At 32.4% G+C, this 10,853-nt stretch overlaps 1 long non-coding RNA gene across 1 annotated transcript; it reads left to right on the forward strand.

Annotated features, from left to right (window-relative positions):
• Positions 1–3,215: 3,215 nt before the first annotated feature.
• Positions 3,216–3,955, forward strand: LOC145816766 (uncharacterized). The gene is made up of 3 exons (XR_014358821.1): positions 3,216–3,323; positions 3,408–3,512; positions 3,622–3,955. It is a non-coding gene; the product is annotated as an uncharacterized LOC145816766 (long non-coding RNA).
• Positions 3,956–10,853: the final 6,898 nt, after the last annotated feature.

Below are 10,853 nucleotides of genomic sequence, written 5' to 3' on the forward strand. Positions count from 1 at the left end.
CAAATGGCTCAAGTGATTCACAATTGTTTTAGTACTGCTGTTGCTTTCCTAACTGCAAATTTTGGTATAGCTGTAAATACAATATAATGCTCTACTGATACGGATTACAGAAGATGATTTATTTTGAGTTTGATCCTTGTCATACCTAGAATGAATAATAGCCACACAATAACTTTTCTATGCACATTTTTGTGCACTTTACTGTGCATGTAAGCACTGTTGCTGTAAATATTGTCAAGGCCTACTTCCAATTATTATAATTTCCTCTTCATGACAAGAGCCACATGTACATGTACATGTTTCATTTGGACCCAAATGTTACAGGTTTGAAACACAAGAATAGGCTCTCCATACTTGAGAAAGAAACTCAATAACGAGAAGTTGTTTGGTGGTCATGGAATGTTTGCTCTATACTATTCATTGATTTTTGTCTAGTTGTCTCTTAGAAGGAGAAAAAAAAGATAGTGAGTCCCACTGTTTTTACCAGTAAAAATTAAGTTGGAAACCATCTTAGCTTGTCTAATATCATAGGAATTCTCAATGTGTCCTACTTGGAGGATTTATTCATGTTGGGTTATTTTACAATATACTTCTAGGGTGTACCATATACAAGTTATGAGATTTGTGGGGTTGATACCATAAATGTTACAGCTAAATCAAATTCAAGTCCTAACAAAAAACAAAAAAAAAAAACATATTTAAAGTCATAACATAAAACAAGCATAATAAGTCAGGCAAAACCAAAAACCTCTTCATTCGTAACCAAAATAATAATCACAAGAAGTCATAACTAAATCATAATTAAGAGTTATAATCAAACATCACTTAAGGCATAATTAAAGACCTCTTCGGTCATGACCAAAATAAAAATCACAAAAGATCATAACTCATAACTACTATTACAATAAATCATAGTCAAATATCAAAAGAGTTATAACTGCTCATATGTTTGGAGCGTGTACTATAGAATTGCTCTGTATTAATAGGATTCAATAAGAACTTGGGCTTGTCTTGGCAACGTGGGTTGTAGTCGCATTTGGACGTTTGATGAAAAGTCAAACGTGGCTTTTTTGTTCTAAAATCCATTTGGGAAGCTGGATAAACGCAGAATTACAATTTAGAAATATACCCTCCATTCAATCAGAGTAGGTGAAATTCTGGACAATGAGAGTAGGTGAAATAAATTTTGTAAATTGCAAATGGGAAGAGGGAATTTTGGTCATTTTACATTATGCCATGATGATATGACAACATTAAAAATTATTAACTAAAAAAAGCTAAAAAATCACCTTTTACCAACTTCCCAAATGACTTTTTGAAAAAACAAAAAAACTCAAATGCCAAAAAGTCACTTTCTACCAATTTTCTAAAATAAACCTTAATGTGCGTTTGGTATTGACTTTTTTAGAGACTTTAGTGTTGGCTTTTCTTTTTTTTTCTTTTTTTTTAAAAAAAAAAATTAGTGAACTTTAAAAAAAAAAAATTTCAAAAAGTCTAAAGCTTTTAGGTTCTATTCGACTAGACTAATCAAAAAACGTAGAAAAAAAAAAATTACAATAAAAATGCAGAACATAAACACCGTTTAAAAAAAAAAAAGAGTAGAAAAACAATTCAGTGTTTTTGGTTTCAATTTTTTAAAAATTGAGTTTTTTAGTTTTCGTGTTTTTTTTTCTTAGTATGCTTTTTTTAAAATTTTAAGCATTTTTTTTTACCTAACTTAGATGTATCTAAATAGTAAAATATTTGTGAAAAAATATTTACAAAATTAATAAATATACAAAAAATATAAAAAAATATACTGAATTTTCATTTTTTTAATTTTACTTTTGATATTTAGTGAATTTTTGAAAGATTTTTTTTTTCACAAATATTATTCATTTTAAAGTGTATTTATGTTATGTGTGTCTAAAAATTAAAAAAAATTACTTAAAATATTAAAAAAATTCATTGAAAAAAAAAAATGAAAAAGTAAAATTTTCTGAAAAGTAAGTTCTGAAAACTGAAACTAAACAGAAAATTTTGAAATTTTTTTAAATAAAAACAAAATTGATTTATATATATATATATATATATTCGACACTAGATGAACAAAAAAAAAAAAAACAATAACAACAACAATACCAAAGACTTTAGGCTCTGTTTGGTTGTGAATTCAAATCAATTTTCAACACGTGAGCTCGCGCATGACGTTTGGATAAGATGTTCAAAAGTTGATTCCGCGTGTTAATTCAAATTACAATTTGAAAATCCGTTTGGCATCTCGTAGTTCAGTTCTCCGCTTTCAACGTGTCTGTCTTCTTCCTCTTTTTCTCTTAATCTGGTAAATAAATTCTTCATCTATTATGTGCAAATGATTTCAGACGAGTCGAAATCAGTTCTCAAATCTTTTGTGAGAAGTGTAGCCGACTATTTTTTTTTTTTTTTTTTTAGATGTTTTTCGATTTTCACGAACTGTTTCAACCTTTTCCCCACTAATCTGGTAAATCAATCTTCATCTGTTATGTATAAATGATTTCAGAGAAGTTGAAATCAGTTCCCAAATGATTTCTGAGAATTTGTAGACAAGTTTTTTTCATTTCAGATTTGTTAGTATTTTAAACTCCGAACTGTTCGAACCGTTGCACGAAGAAAACCTGAGGCGCAGTACTTGGGACACCCGGCCGGTCGTCCCCCGGGTCATCCGGCCGGTCATCCCCCAGGTCATCCCACCGGTCATCCCTTCCTGCCAACTTCTCTACTTTGAATTGTTTGATATTATGCACGAAGAGAACTATTTGAACCTTTATTTTAAAATGGAAAAATTATTATGAAAAAACAATTATTCAAAAAAAATACAAAAAAAAATTAATTGACAAAAAAAATCAATTTTTAATTTTAGTATTTTAAAAATAGTTTGGTTATTATTGTTGATAAAAAAATATGGATATCGATATATGAGTTGTGTGTTTGATGATAAATTATTGGTTGAATTAAGTTTTGAAAACTATTTTCAAAACACATCACCAAATAAATTTTCACATTTCACATGTCACATCAAACTTTTAAAACTTAATTCAAAATACATCTTCAAAACACAATTCAACACTCTATGTAAAAACTATAACCAAACAAATTTTCTACACTCAAATCATAATTCTACAATCTACAAACTCAGAATACAACTCATACTCTCAAATCACATTTACAAAATACTGAAATCATTTGACAGCACTATCATTCTTTTTAAATGCTTTTAAGGTCTGCCGGTGCTGCTAACAAGCTCGAAGCTGCTGGTTTCCAGAATATAGCATGCATAACATCAGGGCTTCAGTCGGTAAAACCAGGTCAAATCCAATTCCAACACTTGTATCCATCACGGCGTGTATACAGTTTGAAAGACAATAAATAAAGTAATAGTTATTTTGCAGGGATATTTGACTCTGTTGGTTCCACTGAGCTAAAAGATGCAGGCAAGGGCGGATTGGTTACAGTTCAAGGCAAGATCTCAGCTGTACTTGGAACTGTACTTATCTGTAAGTTCTTTTTAATTAATACCTCCTGCTAGCTTCCTTCAAGTGTTTCTGAAAATATGAGCTTTGATATTTCTTTTTTATTTGATTCTACTGTCTAATAATACCACAGGCGCATATCTTTTCATAACCTTCTTCCCCGAGCAAGCAGAGAAGCTGCTCCAAATGGCCCCTGCAAGCTAAGCCCTTAGACGGAACCCAAATTTTGCTGTGTTTCTCTTTATTTATCATGTGATTCGAGGAATTCAAAGTTCGGATATTTACATCAAAAAATTTGTAACTGAAAGAAGATAAATGGGTACTGTTGTTTATTATTTTGGTAGTGCAAGACACCTGATTTAGATTTATTTTTTTTATTTTTTATTTTTGAAATTTTTTGTGTGTGGATGCTACCGTTTGCAAAAAATGTAGAGTAATGGAGAATATGAATGTGTGTTGGTGACAAATGTACTATTTAATTAGATTGATTAATTTTTTTTTTTTTTTTCCCAAATAGGCTATGTTAAACTGTAGCAGTCTTAAGCAATAAGTTGTACCAAACAATATTAGTTGTTTGAGTTTATGCAACGAATAGATTTAGAAAAATATTAAGGACTCCAAATGTTTTACCAAATATTCTACCAAATGTCTCACATGCCATGTCGGTCCCATGTGGGCTCTACATCCATGTGAGACATTTGATAGAATTTTTGGTAAAACATTTGGGGTCCCGAACAGTACTCATAGATTTAGGTCTTAACAATGTTTGTCTTATCATTGAACTATTTGTTTGGGGACTAAATATTTTAGTCAAAAAGTCATTATAAGTTGTCGTATCATTCTCTTTATTTTTCTACATATTTAAGTAAAAAATTACTAAAATAATATATTCTCAAACGATATATAATGCTTTTTATTAATATATGTATCTATATGTTTCTCATTTACAAGAGCTCTTGCATTGCTTGACCAGCTACCAGCAATAATGACTTACTTTTCTCAGTGCTAGTGCAGTGTTGGTTTAAATTACAAAGAAACAGTTTTGTTTTCAAAGGAAGGCGGAGAAATACGTTCTCAAACTGATCATTAATCCCTTTTTGTATGAACCAAATTTTGTCCAACTTGACATGGAGGGAGGATGTCTCTACCTCCTTTCACATCCTTACATCTACTTTTATGTAGTGAAGTGCACTCACTGTGGTTCACCCTAATGATGTGAAGAGCGGTAATCAAAGTCACGACTTCCCTGGCAATCATAAACAAGTTTGCAAAATTTGAACACTCAGGGAAAGATGATAGATGCTTTACTAAGAGGGAATGCAAAAGCACTGTAACAACAGGACTCAAATGGCTCAAGTGATTCACAATTGTTTTAGTACTGCTGTTGCTTTCCTAACTGCAAATTTTGGTATAGCTGTAAATACAATATAATGCTCTACTGATACGGATTACAGAAGATGATTTATTTTGAGTTTGACCCTTGTCATACCTAGAATGAATAATAGCCACACAATAACTTTTCTATGCACATTTTTGTGCACTTTACTGTGCATGTAAGCACTGTTGCTGTAAATATTGTCAAGGCCTACTTCCAATTATTATTATTTCCTCTTCATGACAAGAGCCACATGTACATGTACATGATTCATTTGGACCCAAATGTTACAGGTTTGAAACACAAGAATAGGCTCTCCATACTTGAGAAAGAAACTCATAACGAGAAGTTGTTTGGTGGTCATGGAATGTTTGCTCTATACCACTCATTGATTTTTGTCTAGTTGTCTCTTAGAAGGAGAAAAAAAAGATAGTGAGTCCCACTGTTTTTTCCAGTAAAAATTAAGTTGGAAACCATCTTAGCTTGTCTAATATCATAGGAATTCTCAATGTGTCCTACTTGGAGGATTTATTCATGTTGGGTTATTTTACAATATACTTCTAGGGTGTACCATATACAAGTTATGAGATTTGTAGGGTTGATACCATAAATGTTACAGATAAATCAAATTTTAGTCCTAAAAAAAAAAAAAAAAAAAAAAAAAAAAAAAAAAAAAAAAAAACCATATTTAAAGTCATAACAAAAAACAAGCATAACAAGTCATGCAAAACCAAAGACCTCTTTGTTCGTAACTAAAATAATAATCACAATAAGTCATAACTAACATCACAATAAGTCATAACTAAATCATAATTAAGAGTTATAATCAAACATCATTTAAGGCATAATTAAGGACCTCTTCGATCATGACCAAAATAAAAATCACAAAAGATCATAACTCATAACTAATACTACAATAAATCATAGTCAAATATCAAAAGAGTTATAACTGGGCATATGTTTGGAGTGTGTATTATAGAATTGCTCTGTATTAATATATAGGACTTAATAGGAACTTGGGCTTGTTTTGGCAACTTGGTTTGTAGTCGCATTTGGACGTTTGACGAAAAAGTCAAACTAGGCTTTTTTGTTCTAAAATCCATTTGGGAAGCTGGATAAACGCAGAATTGCAATTTACAAATATACCCTCCATTCAATGAGAGTAGGTGAAATTCTGGACAATGAGAGGAGGTGAAATTTTGTAAATTGCAAATGGGAAGAGGGTATTTTGGTCATTTTACATTATGCCATGATGATATAACAACATTAAAAATTATTAACTAAAAAAAGCTAAAAAATCACCCTTTATCAACTTCTCAAATGACTTTTTGAAAGCAAAAAAACTTGATTAAATGCTAAAAAGTCGCTTTCTACCAACTTTTCAAAATAAGCCTTAATGTGCGTTTGAGATTGACTTTTTTAGAGACTTTAATGTTGGCTTTTCTTTTTTTTTTTAAAAAAAGAAAAAATTAGTGAACTTTAAAAAAAAAAAATCAAAAAGTTTGAAGCGTTTAGGTTCTACTCGGCTAGACTAATTAAAAAATGTTTAAAAAAAAAATTACAAAAAAAATACATAACATAAACACCGTTAAAAAAAAAAAAAAAAGAGTAGTAAAACAATTTAGTGCTTTTGGTTTAAATTTTTTAAAAATTGAGTTTTTTAGTTTTCGTGTTTTTTTTTCTTAGTAAATATTTTTTAAATTTTAAACAATTTTTTTTACTTTTTTAAATGTACCTTACTTAGATGTATCTAAATAGTAAAATATTTGTGAAAAAATATTTACAAAATTAATAAATATATAAAAATACAAAAAATGTACTGAATTTTCATTTATTTTATTTTATTTTTGATATTTAGTGAATTTTTTAAAGATTTTTTTTTTCACAAATATTATTCTTTTTAAAGTGTATTTATGTTAGGTGTGTCTAAAAATTAAAAAAATTACTTAAAATATTAAAAAAATTCATTGAAAAAAAAAAGAAAAAGTAAAATTTTCTGAAAAGTAAGTTCTGAAAACTGAAACTAAATAGAAAATTTTGCAATTTTTTTAAATAAAAACCAAATTGATTTATACATATATATATATATATATATATTCGACACTAGATGAACAAAAAAAAAAAAAAAAAACAATAACAACAACAATAATAATAACAAAGACTTCGAGATTGGAAAGTAAGAACAGTATTTTTAGTCAAACTGGGCGTTTAATAGTGGGGTTCCCTAACCAAGTCACTACCTATTAGTCATCGACTCATTCTTCAACAGGTACAAATCAAAGCCGCCAGCTCCTTACACTGCTTAGGAGTTTATGGTTTTAAATTGTATTTCACTCTGGGTACATAATGTATAAAATTTCATAGAAAAGAGATGATAGAATTCATAGAAAAGAGAGACGTGACAAAGAATTAAGTATGTAACAAAAAGATGTGACAATTAAGTAGAATTAAGTATGTGATAAAGAGATGTGAAAATTCATAGAATTTCATAGAAAAGAGATGTGACAATTTCATAGAATTCTACAACGATGTTAGAGGTCACCTGTGTACTTAAGTATGTGACAAATTAAAAATTGACATCTATCATGCAAAATCATTGCATCAAATTGAGAGTATTTTTCGAAATCCCAAATAAGCTAAGCTTATTAAGCTTAATTTCAGATGAAGCACAAGAAGGAACAAAAAATCATTTTCAGGAGATTGTCAACAACCAACAGTCTAGGACTATTTATGAACTTCATGCATTAAAAAAAATCCCCCCCACCACCAAAAAAAAAAAAAAAAATGTAAATGCATAGAGAGAGAGAACTAAACATAAAACTTGCAGAAAACGACTGATTAACAAACAAAGTTCAACGTTGAAAGTAGTTCGTCCTAGCCCAAGGTAATAATTCTAAAGCAGACTTCATCCAATTCATCAGGTACGCTGTCTCAGTTATTCAAGGGAGTGGTGATCTACACCCGGCTGAATAATCTCCCAGCAACAATCTCCATTTCAATAACTCCTATAAAAGGGGGGAAAAAAAATACAATTTTATGTCACACACACACACAAAAAAAAAAAAAAAAACACTAAAACTAACAGGGTCCTGGTAAGTACAATAATTGAAACTAACAGGGTCCTGGTAAGTACAATAATTGAATTTCACAAGGATGTAAACCAGGGTAAACAAATTTTAAAGTAAAATGTTATTCAGTAAAAACCAAAATGTTTATGTAACTGCATTCCGCAAAACAGTTTCAATGCATAAATAGGTTTCCATTGCAAAGCAAATGGATCCAACATGATTGGCACAAAGAACTTGAGCCGGTTGTGTTTGAAACTAGAAATATACGGAAGCCCAGAAAACAGCATGTTTCTTCTATCCTTCAATTGTGCCAAAACACTATCACAAATTTCAGTCACCATCCAGAGAGTAGAACTGCCGGATATTTCCTGATGCTGCCGAAACATTTAAAAAACAAAAAACACCAAGGCCTGGGAGCTAAACATTATCTTTGTCTACTACCAGACACAATAATAATGAAAAATAAATAGATGTGCAATTAGTACAAAAGTAGTTCACTAAACTAGGACTGCATTTCTTTTTCTCATTCCATTCTTAAAGAATGGGAGCAGTTATTCCAATCACAAGTGTAGGACAAAACCATGTAAACAGTATCCATATATTAAAATATATATCAAACATCAGTGCAGCTGGTAAAGCTATAAATTAAAGTGCGATCAATGACTAGAATGCCGAGGAAAATATCTAAACCCCCAAGCTGACTTAAATAGATTGGGCAGTTTTTTCTTTTTGGGTGAATAAGACATAAAATAAAACAGAAAAATTACAAATTTACAAGGGGCATGCCTCAAGCCCTACCACAACTATACAAACCACCAACACAAACAAAACAAATGAAAAAAAAACTAACACACAGACTAGGGCTATGAAGCCAACACTATGTAGCCAACAATAAGAAGCAACCACCAGCCATCCATATAAAAACAGGGTAGCCACCTAACAGCACCTGTACCCAACAGCTATTCAAACGCCATGTCCATCCACAGTGGATAAGGGACCTGAACAGGATTCAGCAACCAACTGCCAACACCACAAATACATCAAAATATAACACAAAAACACTGCACCAGCAGTCCTATTCACCCTACCAATCCAAGCAAAATGAAAATAAAACCCCCTACATAGCCCGTAGAGGTAGGAAACAGAGCAAAAAACTAGAATAACAATGACACCAGAAAACCGAAAGAAAGGAAGTAACTAGGAAAACCCATACAAGTTACTTGATAAGGCGTAGGTTGCAGCCGCCATCAAGCAACACGTTCAAACCCATGTGAATCAGTTGAAATAAACCTCCTGGAAGGGCGCAACTTGCAGCCACCACCACTCCACCAAACCCGAATCAAGTAACCATGACCAATAGTTGTCCATAGACAAGCAACGCCAAGATAGTCCATGTAATCAGAAATCAACAGAAAAAGCAAGCAAACTATATAGAAGCTCTCAACACTCAACCCACATATAGATTGGACAGTTACCATTTGTTTTACTGAAAACATTTTAAAAAATGGTACACAATTGTTAATGCAGGTAGAAGAATCAAGTCAGAAACAAGAACAGTAAAGGAAAACTTGAGTGTTTGGTATTGGCTTGAGTCAGGTCAAGCAACTCTACTTCTAACAAAGTTGGTTAGTTTCTCATTTCCCAGTTGGATGATTTAATCAACATGCAGCTCTACAAGTATCTGAGGAGATCCTAAACTTGTGCATCAAAAAGAAGAAACAAAGTTCTCTATCATGGAGAAGGTGATCAGATCAATTCAACTCACCACGCCCTAATCTATATTCCTTACATTCAACAACACCGTAACAACCCTCATTTTGACTTGGCCATACTGGCATACATTTATGGACGATCTTGTGTTAACATTTACATTTGCAAATCTTGTCTTGTTTTGCTTGAATGATTGCTTGCATACTTTGTTCTTGCCTGATGTGTTGCTGAGGTCGTCTTAAGCCTAGGCACCTTCGAGACCTCTGTCACTTAGAACTATCTTAGAACCCCGTTGGTTGACCTCCATCTTCGCCCTGGCATGTTGGCCGAGATGTCACCATCTAGGCCGAGGTGCGCGTTGCCTAGGCCGAGATGTGCACCATCTGGGCCGAGATGTTAATATCTATACGTTCTAGATCCTTGATCCTTGCATGAGTGATTTTGGTTCCTGGAATGGTATGACCTAGACCAGGGTGTGGCACAGTTTAGTCAAGCGTTGTCCTTCCAAGCTGATGTCCTTGCCCCTTGATTACCGGAGTCTTGTTTTAGCCGATGTCGTTTCTTGCCGGTGTGTTCGTGCCGCCTAGCTTGCTGAGTACGCTTTGTCTTGGTCTTGTCTTGTCAAGTCAGTCACCTTTTTGAGTTCAGCGAATCAGCCGATGCCACGTGTCCCGACAGAGGGACTAAGTCAGTGTTTGTCGTGTGTAGCATATCACTTTGTATCAATCTTGCTTTTTTAGAGAGAGAAACTCTAGTGAGAAGGAGGAGAAGTTTGAGCTAGAGAGGGTGACTTCCAAGCTTGATCGTTAGAGCTTGAGCCGTTAGATTCGAGTTTTGAGGTTAGAATCTTAACCTATTCTTGTTGTTCGTATTCATTATCTAGTTGCATTGCACGATCAAACCTGTTTTACACACCATTCATCGATTTAAAGTTGGTTTTAGAAAGAGAAAACGATTTTCATGTGTTTTTGAAGAAAAGCCTCGTTTGATCCGAAAGTTTGCATCGAAGCTCATGCATTTGTGTTTGTTTTGATAAGATCCTTGAGTATGGGTACCCAGGTCCACGTTTTCGTATTTGTGGCATGAAATCTCAGCTTTTGTATAGCAAGTTTGATCTTTGCATTCATCTTCCTCATGTTCATGTTCTTCAAGTTCTTCATGCTCATGTTCTTCATGTTTATCAAGAGGGAAACCCAGATTTTTCCGGACTTC

The sequence above is a fragment of the Camellia sinensis genome, unplaced genomic scaffold (assembly GCF_055761805.1).
Source record: "Camellia sinensis isolate YWXY unplaced genomic scaffold, ASM5576180v1 Unanchor4, whole genome shotgun sequence".
NCBI classification, from domain to species: Eukaryota; Viridiplantae; Streptophyta; class Magnoliopsida; order Ericales; family Theaceae; genus Camellia; species Camellia sinensis.